Source organism: Mesoplodon bidens (genome assembly GCF_964165515.1).
Source record: "Mesoplodon bidens genome assembly, chromosome: 5".
In the NCBI taxonomy this organism is placed as follows: Eukaryota; Metazoa; Chordata; class Mammalia; order Artiodactyla; family Ziphiidae; genus Mesoplodon; species Mesoplodon bidens.
In genome coordinates this window covers 95,306,154-95,318,328 of record NC_138161.1, presented here as the reverse complement: position 1 = coordinate 95,318,328, position 12,175 = coordinate 95,306,154, and the positions used below count along the sequence as shown (strand labels likewise).

Genomic DNA, 12,175 nt, shown 5'->3' with positions numbered 1-12,175 from the left:
ATGTCTGTCAGTCGCTTACTGGCAATGCCTTTGCCAGTAACCAAAATGGCCATGCCTGTACAACTCTGATCCTCCAAAGTCACTGAAGGTTTCAGAAAGAAAGAAAGAAAATCTTTCCAGTCCATTCTTTTCTGATGGCAGCTTTTCTCTGTCACAGAATTTCACAAAGGGCCTTCAAATATGTGCAAATTTATAAAAAGGCAGAAAAAAAGATTTTTGCTTCTGAAGATACAACAAGCTGAGATAGGACCATCTTCCCTCTAGGGAGTGGCTTAACTTACTCTTCCCTGAAATCAGAAATAGGCTTTAGGACTTCCCTGGTGGCGCAGTGGTTAAGAATCTGCCTGCCAATGCAGGGGACACGGGTTCAATCCCTGGTCCGGGAAGATCCCACATGCCGCGGAGCAACTAAGCCCGTGCGCCACATCTACTGAGCCTGCGCTCTAGAGCCCGCGATCCACACCTACCGAGCCCGCGTGCCGCAACTACTGAAGCCCGTGCGCCTAGGGCCCGTGCTCCACAACAAAAGAAGCCACTGCAATGAGAAGCCCGTGCACTGCAACGAAGAGTAGCCCCCGCTCTCTGCAACTAGAGGAAAGCCCACGTGCAGCAACAAAGACCCCACACAGCCAAAAAAATTAATTAATTAATTAAAGTAAAAAAAAAGAGACTTTAAAATGCTAGGAATCTCATAGCATTTTGGAATTGTAAAGAACCTTAGAAATTTTGCAGGTAAAGAAAAGTGCTAAAAGGTAAAGATCTAACGCCAAAGAGTTAGTTAATAGTTCAATATAGAAACTAGATTTTCAGACTCTTGACCCAATGTTCTTTTAGGACACAGCTTCTCCTAATCTATCAATCTTTGTTAAAAATGTCTACAAACATCAGTAGAAATATGCACTAGTTAACAACTTATAGAAATGTGTTTCCTATCTACTTCAAATCTATACTCAGTAAATGATCAACTAAGACTGGCACAGCAATTTATATACTTTTCAGATAGTTTAAAATATATAGCTACTAATTGATAGAAAGATAAGAAAAGTGTTTTGATTCCCAATTATGATTCTACTGCAAAAATATCACTTACTGATCACCTACTTTTGGGTACTATGCTACGTGCTGAGGATATAAGAATGAACACAAACATGGTCTCCTCCTGTTAAAAAATTTATGCTTAAAATTATCTTCATAATATTGCTTTAAATCTCTACAGTACTTTATAAGATGTATCTCTCCACTGAATCTTACTAACTCTTGGTGAGTTTGGCAAGAGAGTTATGATCAGAACAGAATGATTCTATCCTAATGCAGCTTTTTTCACATCACAACACTGACTTCTTTGGCTTCCACTACACAAATATTTAAAATCTGAAGTGTAGCAGATAAGTATGGCCTGTAAAAATTCTTACTTTTTTTTTCTTTTTAAATCCCACACTTATTTCAAATGGCAATGCTGGCCCTGATACAGAGACTCCTTTGTAACAATTCCAATTATATACTAAAAGTTACTAAAACTTAACCTCTTATAAATGAGTGCAAGTTAGATAAACTATCAAGCTAACTAGCAAAATGATACAGAAGAAATGAGTGTTTAATTGTCAGATCAAATATGAAACATGTTATTCTTGTACTAGGTATAAATTTAAAATAATGATTAATATGTATACATTTTCCCATAAATAATTTTATGCAATTTGGATCATTTAAATTACATCATTAATTATATGAATTATTAGCAAGCAACATATTATAATTCCTATTGTATCACTGCAGAAAGAGAGGCAAAGATGTGATACAGTCTGCCTCCTCTCCCCCTTACACTAATACAAAGTAGCAGTTTGGGACTGGAATTTAGTCTTTTCAGCCATCCAGACCACAGCACCATAATCCATACTAAATACAGTTTCACTGTAAGAAATATTAAACTTGAAGAAAAAACTCTAAGCCACCACTCTTACTATAAATTTATAAACTTTCTGTTGAAGCATTTTAACTTTAAACTCCCCAAACTGTATAGTTGAGGAGAGGGAGAGAGAACATCTAAAACTTCCTTAACCAGCATCAATTGATTCATGTTAATAAAGGATTAAATGTGAATAATATAAATGTCTATAAAACGTTATCAGTATATCTAAGGTTGAATAACCTTTCTGAATGATGGAAATCTCCAGCCTTTAAGTCGAATCCTCAGACTCCACTGTGTGTTGCCTCATGCTTCTTTTTTTTACACCCTTAAGACTTCAGTTTCTCCTACCCGCTATTTTAAATTTTTATTACAGTACTTTTTCTAAAAAGATAATAAACTTCACTTTAAACATAAACTTAAGGGAGAACTCAGACAAGTCAATTTGCTTTATACAAAAATAAGACTGGTCGGGCTTCCCTGGTGGTGCAGTGATTGAGAGTCCGCCTGCTGATGCAGGGGACATGGGTTCGTGCCCCGGTCCGGTCCGGGAGGATCCCACACGCAGCGAAGCGGCTGGGCCCGTGAGCCATGGCTGCTGGGCCCGCGCGTCCGGAGCCTGTGCTCCGCAACGGGAGGGGCCACAGCAGTGAGAGGCCCGCGTACCGCAAAAATAAATAAATAAATAAATAAGACTGGTATCCAGAAACTTCAGCAGAGATACTTTTACATTGTGTGTAAGGTAACTCTATTACCAAATAAATGAAGGTTAAAATAACCATATAAAATTAAGATACATGGCTTCCAAATGGAGAAAGATATCAATAACTTCAGTCTGCTAACTGATATCTGTAACCACTTCTGATATTGAGAACAATATTCTGAAATTGGTCCTGACCAGAGGTATATTCCCCGTATCTCCTAGAAATTACTAAATAAATGTTCCTGAATTTTAAGGTCTGGCAAACAGAGATTTCACCAAAATCTCTGGGTCTTCTTTTGTAAGTCATCCTTAGTTTTAATCTGCCCATTCTTTTGGAATGGTCAAGTCTGATTTTACTTCTCTTTGGAGATGGCATCAGGTCATCAGTTTAGATTCTCCCTTCCTCCATATTATGTATTATGGATGTATAGATAGCTTGACACTTGCTATCCTGTCATGGTTCAAACTTCTAGGTATAATTCTTTCCCAAGCAGGTTGACTAACACCTGGATGTTTGACAGTGGAATAAGGTTCTAAGAAAATGAAACTAAAAGCCACGTGGTTTTTGGTCCCTAGTCACATCTGTAAAGCTAGCAGTCAGCAAAGTGGAAAGCAGGATTTATTACATAAACTGTGTCTTTTTTCTTATCTCAGATAAGTCCAATCATGAGATCTAACACCTTTTAAGGGGAAAGGAAATGAACATGTATTAAACACCTGATCCAGGACAAAAACTTTCTTGGATCTACATTATCTCATTTAATTCAACAAAAACAAAAACAACAACAACTCTGTTGAGTAGTAATTACTCCCATTATACACATTAGGAAATCTGTCCAAAGTAATCCTGCCAGTAAGTATAGAAGCCAGGTTTTGATCCAAGCAGGTTCAGATTTTCCAAAGTCAATATTTTTAGTGCTCATAGGATTTTAAGGCACGATCACCATGTTCTACCATGTAGAACATTCAGTACAATTCCTCTATGTTACAGATGAGGAAACTGAGGCCCCAAAAGACTGAGACTTGCCCATGGGACACACTTGTGGTGAGGCTGGGACTTGAATTCATATCTCCTGATTTCCAGTACAGTTCTGTGTATAATTATTTGTGTGTGTGTGTGTGTGTGTGTGTGTTTGGGGTTGAGTATCACTCTTGATATAATTTATATGTAATTTAGAACATCTCAACTGTCTCCAAATAAAATTCATATGTGTGGCAGGTGCAGGGATGTACATAGTGACCAAAAATAATAAATGTGTTTGGCAAGAATAAAAGCTTAATTGGCATTTATAAATTATTACATGTTGTAAAGAAGTCTGTTGTCAATATATTTATTTATTCAGTGAATAACTGCCTATTATGTACTGGCTACTGTGCTTGGCAATGAGAATACAACTGTATATAAGATAGAGCCCCTATCCTTCTCATGATTTACATCTTGGTGGAGGATACCAACAAATAAATTGGCAATTACCAATGCAGTGAGTCAATGCTATGACAGAGGAGTACAAGATATTATGGGAACAGGAAGCAAGGGCACCTAACCCAGACTAGACTTTTCAAAGGAGTTGATATGAAAGATGAGTAGGAGTCAGCCAGTTAAGGAAAGGGTATGAAATATGCAAATGTTTCAGGAAAAGCAAACAGCATTTGCACATGAAGCAGGAAAAGGCCAAGGGAGCTGTAGGAGGAGGAGGAAGAGATGAACCTAGAGAGAGAAGCAAGAAACAAATCATATAGGTCTTAGAAAGCAAGGGCTTTACAATCGTGTCTATTAGAATTACCTGGGGAACTTAAAAACAAATAAACACATGTCTGGGCTCCCTCTCAGACCAATTAAATCAGAATCTCTAGGAATGAGCCCCCGGCACTGTTATTTTTAAAAAGCTAACTAGATGATTCTAATATGTGGCCAGGATCAAAAACCACTGTTTAAGCTATATGGGGAATTAAATATATACATTATTACTGTAAATAAGGGAAAAGGTGATCTTAGTATCTCTGGGCCCTAGTTTCTTTACCTATTAAAAAGCAGGCTGGAGCAGGTTAGAGGTAGCATGATAAAATGAAAGGAGTCACAAAGCATTAGGTTTGTCAATGAGTTGTCACCTGACACCTGTCTGACCTTAGATTAAAATGTCATTTCTCAGAGACAGTAATACTGCCTTCTCTACAGGGCTGTTGTGTAGCTCAAGATAAATATATTTAATAAAATAGCTCAATAACTATGCTAATAAAATATAAACCATAGTTTTCCAAGATTTATGCTTCTAAAGTTGCACAATTTTAAAGATTACAAATATTTTCACCAGAGATAAAATCTTTTATGATGCTTAAGAAACACATTTCATTTAAAGAATCACCCCTACCTTGAAGTTCAAGATATTTGAATAATAAAATAGAGAACTGATCCTTTTAATACTATTTTAGTTTCTAAAGAGATCAAACGGGATTAAGCTAGCCCTTTTCGAATAAACAGATCAACAGAGCAAATGCCCTTTAAATGGTAATAGCTAATGTTAAAAATTCTTTATTCACTAAAGGGCACTAATAAGGAAAGCTATACACAAAGTAAACTGTTTTAGGAAACGTATGATCTACCTTATCATATATGTATTTAATTTATAAATTTACTTTTTTTTTTTAAGGGAATACTTATTTGGGATGGAGAGGATCTTCCCCTGACAGGACGGAAGCTCTGCCTCAAGAAGGGCTGTTCCATCCAGAGCCAGGCAAAGCCACTGCTCTTTTATAGTCTCACTTTCACATATATCTTGCCCATGATAATATACACTTTCACGTGGTAATTTTTGGGTTTAAGTACAGCATTTGTATTTAGTGATAGCTCTTTAATTTTCTACCCAATTTACTTAAAATTGAAAAAAAAAAAACTTTAGACATATAAAAACACTGTTCTGCATTTATATGTGGTTCATTTTTAACTCTCAACTGAAACCGATAGGAATGCCTTTCAAACTTTATATTCATAGTCAATGATAAACTATTAAGTTAACATTCATTCACTTGCATTTCATGATGCTATTACTATTACGATGTGCTATCACTTCTTTCAATGACCTATTTTGTGATTTTAATAGGAAAACACTCGATCTTACAATGATGAAAAACCCACAAGAAACTTCTGAAAAAAGTTATGGATGAAATTTAATTTTATCCAAAACGTGAAATGAGAAAACTTAGAAAACCAAACAAAACACCAACACACACACACACATGCACACGCACACACACACACACACACACACACAAACACTGGGCCCTCTTCAGATAATTTTGGCTGATGACACTGCAGAACAGTTAATCTGATAATTAAAATTTTCCAGAACATGTGATGTTTAGATAGAGATCTATGCTGTCAACCAGAATTCAATGCTTCAGTTAAAAAATGTTAAAACTTGAATACATAGACATATTAACAAATTCTTACACTGCAATTGCTTCTGGAGTCCATTAATAAAGACGTGTTCTGATTTATACAAATTAAATTAGCAACATGGTATCTTAAGTATTTTGCAGGTCTTTCCTTAACAACACGCAATCCAGCAAATAAACAAATTTTGTACAGTGCAATGTAAGCAAATACCCAGAGAACCCATCTTCTGAGCAGGAAAACATGCGATCAGTACTGCCCACAGTGGTTCAAATGTGGCCGCAGTAACTACCGACGACTTGAGTTACCAGGAGTTCACCTACCCAAGTCTTCTAGGGGTTCTCCCAGGCCTCACAAACTACGATTCAAAACATCATCTCGCAAACCCATGCCCTGCATGTGCACAAAGGCGCAGTGCTGGAATGAGGAAGCTTCACCAAACAAAATCACAACTCTACTTCACTAAAGAATATGTAGGCTGTTTTTACAGAGCCCCCTCTTGTTGCGCTCCCCTTACCCTTTATATAACTACGTAAACAGCTCCCCAATTACTGACATCCAAGAAAAGAGCTTTCGATTCCTAAGTCTGGTAACTAGCCACCATCACCATTATTCTTTTTGCATCCTAAAATAAACCCCTCAAGCCGCGATCAAAACACACTGGCCGAACGTCTGGTGTTGACACAGCCCAACCCTGGGCGCTACCCTACCTTTCCGAGCCACTTAGGAGCTATGAAGCAGGCACCACATAATAGAATTGGTAAAGGCACAAATCACGAGACAACGTCTCAGGTCTATGAATGAAAGATCCAATACATTTGACTGTCTCGGTTAAGACGAAAACAACAACTTCGAGAGGAAGGGTGGGAGGAGAAGTGCAGGGTTGGGGGAGGTTTTCCTTCCAAGCCCCAGCCGGGCGATTTAAACCCAGTATGAGGCAAACGCAGGGTCGCCGGGCTGGCGGGGCCGGAGTCCTCGGGCGTGACAGCCCCTCAGGAACAGCTCGCGGCTCGGCGCCGGGATCCCTCACGCCGCGGTGCTCGCGGGCCGGGTGGATGTGCAAGGGCGAGGGGGACCGAGCCACCGCGGCCGGGGCGGCGGCCCTGGGCGCACTTCCTCAGTCCTAGCCGCCCCATCCCCAAAAATGGGAGAGGAAGGAAACGAGGAGCGAGGCGGCGGCCAGAGGGAGAAAAGAGGGAGCGGCGAACCCTCGTCTCTGCATCAGGGTGAGGCCAGCAGCAGGCGGGGGAGAGGGAGCGGCGATCGCAGGCGAACTCCGATGCGGGCCGACGCTCGGAGAAACGACCGGCAGGCAGCCCCCGCCCAAGACAAGCACCCACCCGGCCCCATCCCGACCGCGCCCGCTCCCGGCCAGTCCGCGTTCTACTCACGCTTGGGGCTCCTCGAGGCTCCGCGGCTCTAACCGCATCGGGTCCCAGCCCCGCGGGCGGCGGCGGCGGCGGCGGCGGCGCCGAGGGAGAGGAGAACGGGCGGCACAGCCCCCGCCTCCCGGCCCCTCTCCCCCGCCGCTCCGGAGCTGCCCGGCCGGGCCCGAGCCCTGCCTCGCCGGCGGCCCCAGCCCCAACGGCCCGGCGGCAGCAGCCCGAGACCTCAGCGGCCGCAGCGGCGGCACCGGAACTGCCGCTTTCTCCTTCTCGTTGCCTCTCCTCGCTAGCCCCAGCCACACGCCCCCGCCCCCGTCTCCTTTCTCTGTCACCCCTGTTTTTTTCCTTTTGTTTCCAGAATAAACTTTATTGGTCTCTTTTTCCGCTCACATCGTGTAAACAAACAACGAACTCTTCCCCACCCCCTCGACTCCCCCCTCCTCGGGCAGAGGAGGGTAAGAGCTGAGGAGGGGCCGAGCCTACTATGCCCCGGAAGCAGATGTGCAAATGAGGGGAAGTGAAACTGAGGAGACCAGGAGTGGGAAGTGGGCAAATCGGGTAACAGTGTGCCAGTGCGCTTGCGCTTTGGTGGTGTTCCTGAAGTTGGGGTGGCGTTATGGGTGCTTTTCTGGCGCGCTGGTATTTAATGCTGTTGTCTTTTGCAGTATTGAGGCTGTTTCGTCATCCTATGGCGGCATATGTGCCGTACATCTGTTTCTACGAGCGAGAGATACAGAAAGGAGTATTGGGAGGAAGCGGGTCCATTCACTTTTCCTCTCGTTTAGGGGCGAGGGAAGGGGATGTGGTGGCTAACCGCCTCTGTCAGTGGCTAACCAGAATTGGATATCAATACTAGAAACAAGGCCTTTTACAAAACGTTGCTACGCGTCCTTCTGCCAACGTAAGGTTAAGTTATAGCCCATCCGGAAAGAGGAATGCACTGCCACATCCCACCGCAATTCTTTGACTCACTCGGGGAGACCTTTTGCAATGTCCTTTTTTCCAGATTTGAGTCAGCTTGTAGGATTCATTTCTGACTATTCAGAATACGTGCTTTTTTCGCGTAGCGCCCACGGAGACTGCAGAAAAGCCATTTCGGTTGCAGATTAGATGCAAGGTGTTTTGGTACTGCGTACCATAGAAACCTCTCTTTGCTTGAGAGTAATAGGATCTGTTGCCTTTTGAGAGCACTACTGATAAGGATGCGCTTTTCTGCGTGTTTCTCCCCCTAGTGGCCTTTCACTGTATTGAAAAGGCGTAGGAACGGTGATTAGTAGAAATCTGTGATACAAGTCCTCAAACTAGGGCTCTCCCTTGAATTTTAAGGAGCAGAGGGCTTGGAAGTGACCCACTCTAGAGATGTTACAGTCCAACTTGTCGTCCAGAGCAAAAAGCTAACCAATAACCAGTTTTTGCTGGAGCACACATCCATACCCAATCTTAAATAAGATCCATTCCTATATGTAGTCATAGTTTCATTTGACTGTATTTCTGTATTTCCTGTGCTTTCTCTCTTTTCTTAAGCTCTGGTTTTCATCTCACATTTCAGGGGTCTAAGTTTATAAATATTTTTCTTGAAGCAGTGTTTTTCAGCACTTTCAGAACACTGTGTTACTCAAGAGCAGGGAATTAAAAAAAAAAAAAAAAAAAAAAAAAAAAGCAAGCGTAAGGCAGCATTTCCCATATTGTGTTTCCAGGCCCAGAGTTTAGTGACATATTAATAGATAGTCCTTAGTGAGGAAAAATTATGCTAGGTATATAATTTTTCTAAAATTAATTTTTAATAGAAAAATGCTAATTATATGATTTTTGTTATGTGATAATCTGCCTTTAAGAAACCATGTGTCACAGCAGAAAATGCCATAACTGGTACTTGAATGTATGATTACTCAGGGGTGCAGGATTAGCATTTACTGCCCAATTCACGATTGGTGTATTTGGTTTATTTGGTGACCATTGATCTGTCATGTGTTTTATCTTGCTTCCGAAGGTGTTTACCCTGTAATGCAGTGTTTAGACTATGTTAGGCATCTGTATCAGCAGTCCCCAACCTTTTTGGTACCAGGGATGGGTTTCATGGAAGACAATTTTTCCATGGACCAGGGCGAGGGGGATGGTTTCAGGGTGATTCAAGCACATAACATTTACTGTGCACTTTATTTTTATTATTATTACATTGCAATATATAATGAAATAATTATACAACTCACCATAATGCAGAATCAGTGGGAGGCCCTGAGCTTGTTTTCTTGCAACTAGATGGTCCCATCTGGGGGTGATGGGAGACAGTGACACCCGAAGTGTGCTGCTTATGTCCAGTCAACCCCATAATCTCGTTTTGGTTGCTGTCACTGCAGAAAACCCTGTTTCACAAAGATAGGATGTTGGAAATGGAATCAGGCTTTTCAGGCAGTCTCAGGCTATTCTGCCTTGACATTAATCCAGAAAGTATGGAAATTTGAAGTTGTCTCAAACATACTTTTTTTTTTTACATCTTTATTGGAGTATAATTGCTTTACAATGGTGTGTTAGTTTCTGCTGTATAACAAAGTGAATCAGCTATACATATACATATATCCCCATATCTCCTCCCTCTTGCGTCTCCCTTCCACCCTCCCTAGCCCCCCCCCAGGTGGTCACAAAGCACCAAGCTGATCTCCCTGTGTTATGTGGCTGCTTCCCATTAGCTATCTATTTTACATTTGGTAGTGTAATAAGACCATACCACTCTCTCACTTCGTCCCAGCTTACCCTTCCCCCTCCCCGTGTCCTCAAGTGCATTCTCTATGTCTGCATCTTTATTCCTGTCCTGCCCCTATGTTCTTCAGAACCTTTTTTTTTTTAGATTCCATATATATGGGTTAGCATACAGTATTTGTTTTTCTCTTTCCGACTTACTTCGCTCTATATGACAGTCTCTGGGTCCATCCACCTCACTACAAATAACTCAATTTCGTTTCTTTTTATGGCTGAGTAATATTCCATTGTATATATGTGCCACATCTTCTTTATCCATTCATCTGTCGATGGACACTTAGGTTGCTTCCATGTCCTGGCTATTGTAAATAGAGCTGCAATGACAATTGTGGTACATGACTCTTTTTGAATTATGGTTTTCTCAGGGTATATGCCCAGGAGTGGGATTGCTGGGTCATATGGTAGTTCTGTTTTTAGTTTTTTTTTTTTTTTTTTTTTTTTGGGAGAAAATGGCAAAAATATATTTATGGATATGTTATATATATAAATGTAAAGTATATGTATCTATGAATATATGCCTATTGGCTATTTGCATGTCTTCCTTTTATTTTTAAGTGCCTAATTATATTTTTTATATGTATACACACTATTACATATAAAATAGATAACTAATAAGAACCTACTGTATAGCACAGGGAACTCTATTCAGTACTCCGTAATGACCTATATGGGAACAGAAACTAAAAAAGAGTGGATATATGTATATGTATAACAGACTCACCCTGCCGTACAGCAGAAACCAACACAACACTGTAAATCAACCACACTCCAACAAAAATTAATTAAAATATTTACATATATTGTATACAACATATATATTAAGTATATATAATTTATATATATTTAGAGATTGCTCCATCAAAGACGTATAAATTATAATTATAATGAGATACCACTACATACCACTATAATGTCTAAAATTTAAAAAACTGTTAATATCAAGTTTTGGTGTGGACCTAGAGAAACATGAATGGGCTTGTAGCATGAAAGCTTTAAAGTTAAATATACATTTACATATGACCAAGCAATTACCTAATAGTTCATACTTATCCAAGAGATATGAAGTCTTATGTCACACAAATTTGTTCACAAAAATGTGTAACACCATTATTCATAATAGGTAAAACTGGATATGACCAAAATATCCAAGATTTTTTTTAAAACATCTTTATTGGAGTATAATTGCTCCACAGTGGTGTGCTAGCTTCTGCCCCACAACAAAGTGAATCAGTTATACATATACATATCTTCCCATATCTCTTCCCTCTTGCATCTCCCTCCCTCCCACCCTCCCTATCCCACCCCTCTAGGTGGTCACAAAGCGCCGAGCTGATTTCCCTGTGCTATGCGGCTGCTTCCCACCAGCTATCTATTTTACGTTTGGTAGTGTATATATGTCCATGCCACTCTCTCAGTTTGTCGCAGCTTACCCTTCCCCCTCCCCATATCCTCAAGTCCATTCTCTAGTAGGTCTGTGTCTTTATTCCCGTCTTACCCCTAGGTTCTTCATGACCTTTTTTTTTTCTTCTTAGATTCCATATATATGTGTTAGCATACGGTATTTGTTTTTCTCTTTCTGACTTACTTCACTCTGTATGACAGACTCTAGGTCCATCCACCTCACTACAAATACATCAATTTCGTTTCTCTTTATGGCTGAGTAATATTCCATTGTATATATGTGCCAAATCTTCTTTATCCATTCATCCGATGATGGACACTTATGTTGCTTCCATGTCCTGGCTATTGTGAATAGTGCTGCCATGAACATTTTGGTACATGACTCTTTTTGAATTATGGTTTTCTCAGGGTATAGGCCCAGTACTGGGATTGTGGGGTCGTATGGTAGTTCTATTTTTAGTTTTTCAAGGAACCTCCATACAGTTCTCCATGGTGGCTGTATCAATTTACATTCCCACCAACAGTGCAATAGGGTTCCCTTTTCTCCACACCCTTTCCAGCATTTATTGTTTGTAGATTTTTTGATGATGGCCATTCTGACTGCTGTGAGGTGATACCTCATTGTAGTTTTG

General features: G+C 40.6%; 1 protein-coding gene across 1 annotated transcript in view; it reads right to left on the bottom strand.

Annotated features, from left to right (window-relative positions):
* PIK3CA (phosphatidylinositol-4,5-bisphosphate 3-kinase catalytic subunit alpha) overlaps positions 1 to 7,858 on the bottom strand; it is a 102,199-nt gene extending 94,341 nt beyond the window's left edge. The window contains exon 1 of the mRNA XM_081234101.1: positions 7,392 to 7,858. The gene's annotated coding sequence lies outside the window, so the exon portion shown is untranslated. The remainder of the gene's footprint in view (positions 1 to 7,391) is intronic.
* Positions 7,859 to 12,175: the final 4,317 nt, after the last annotated feature.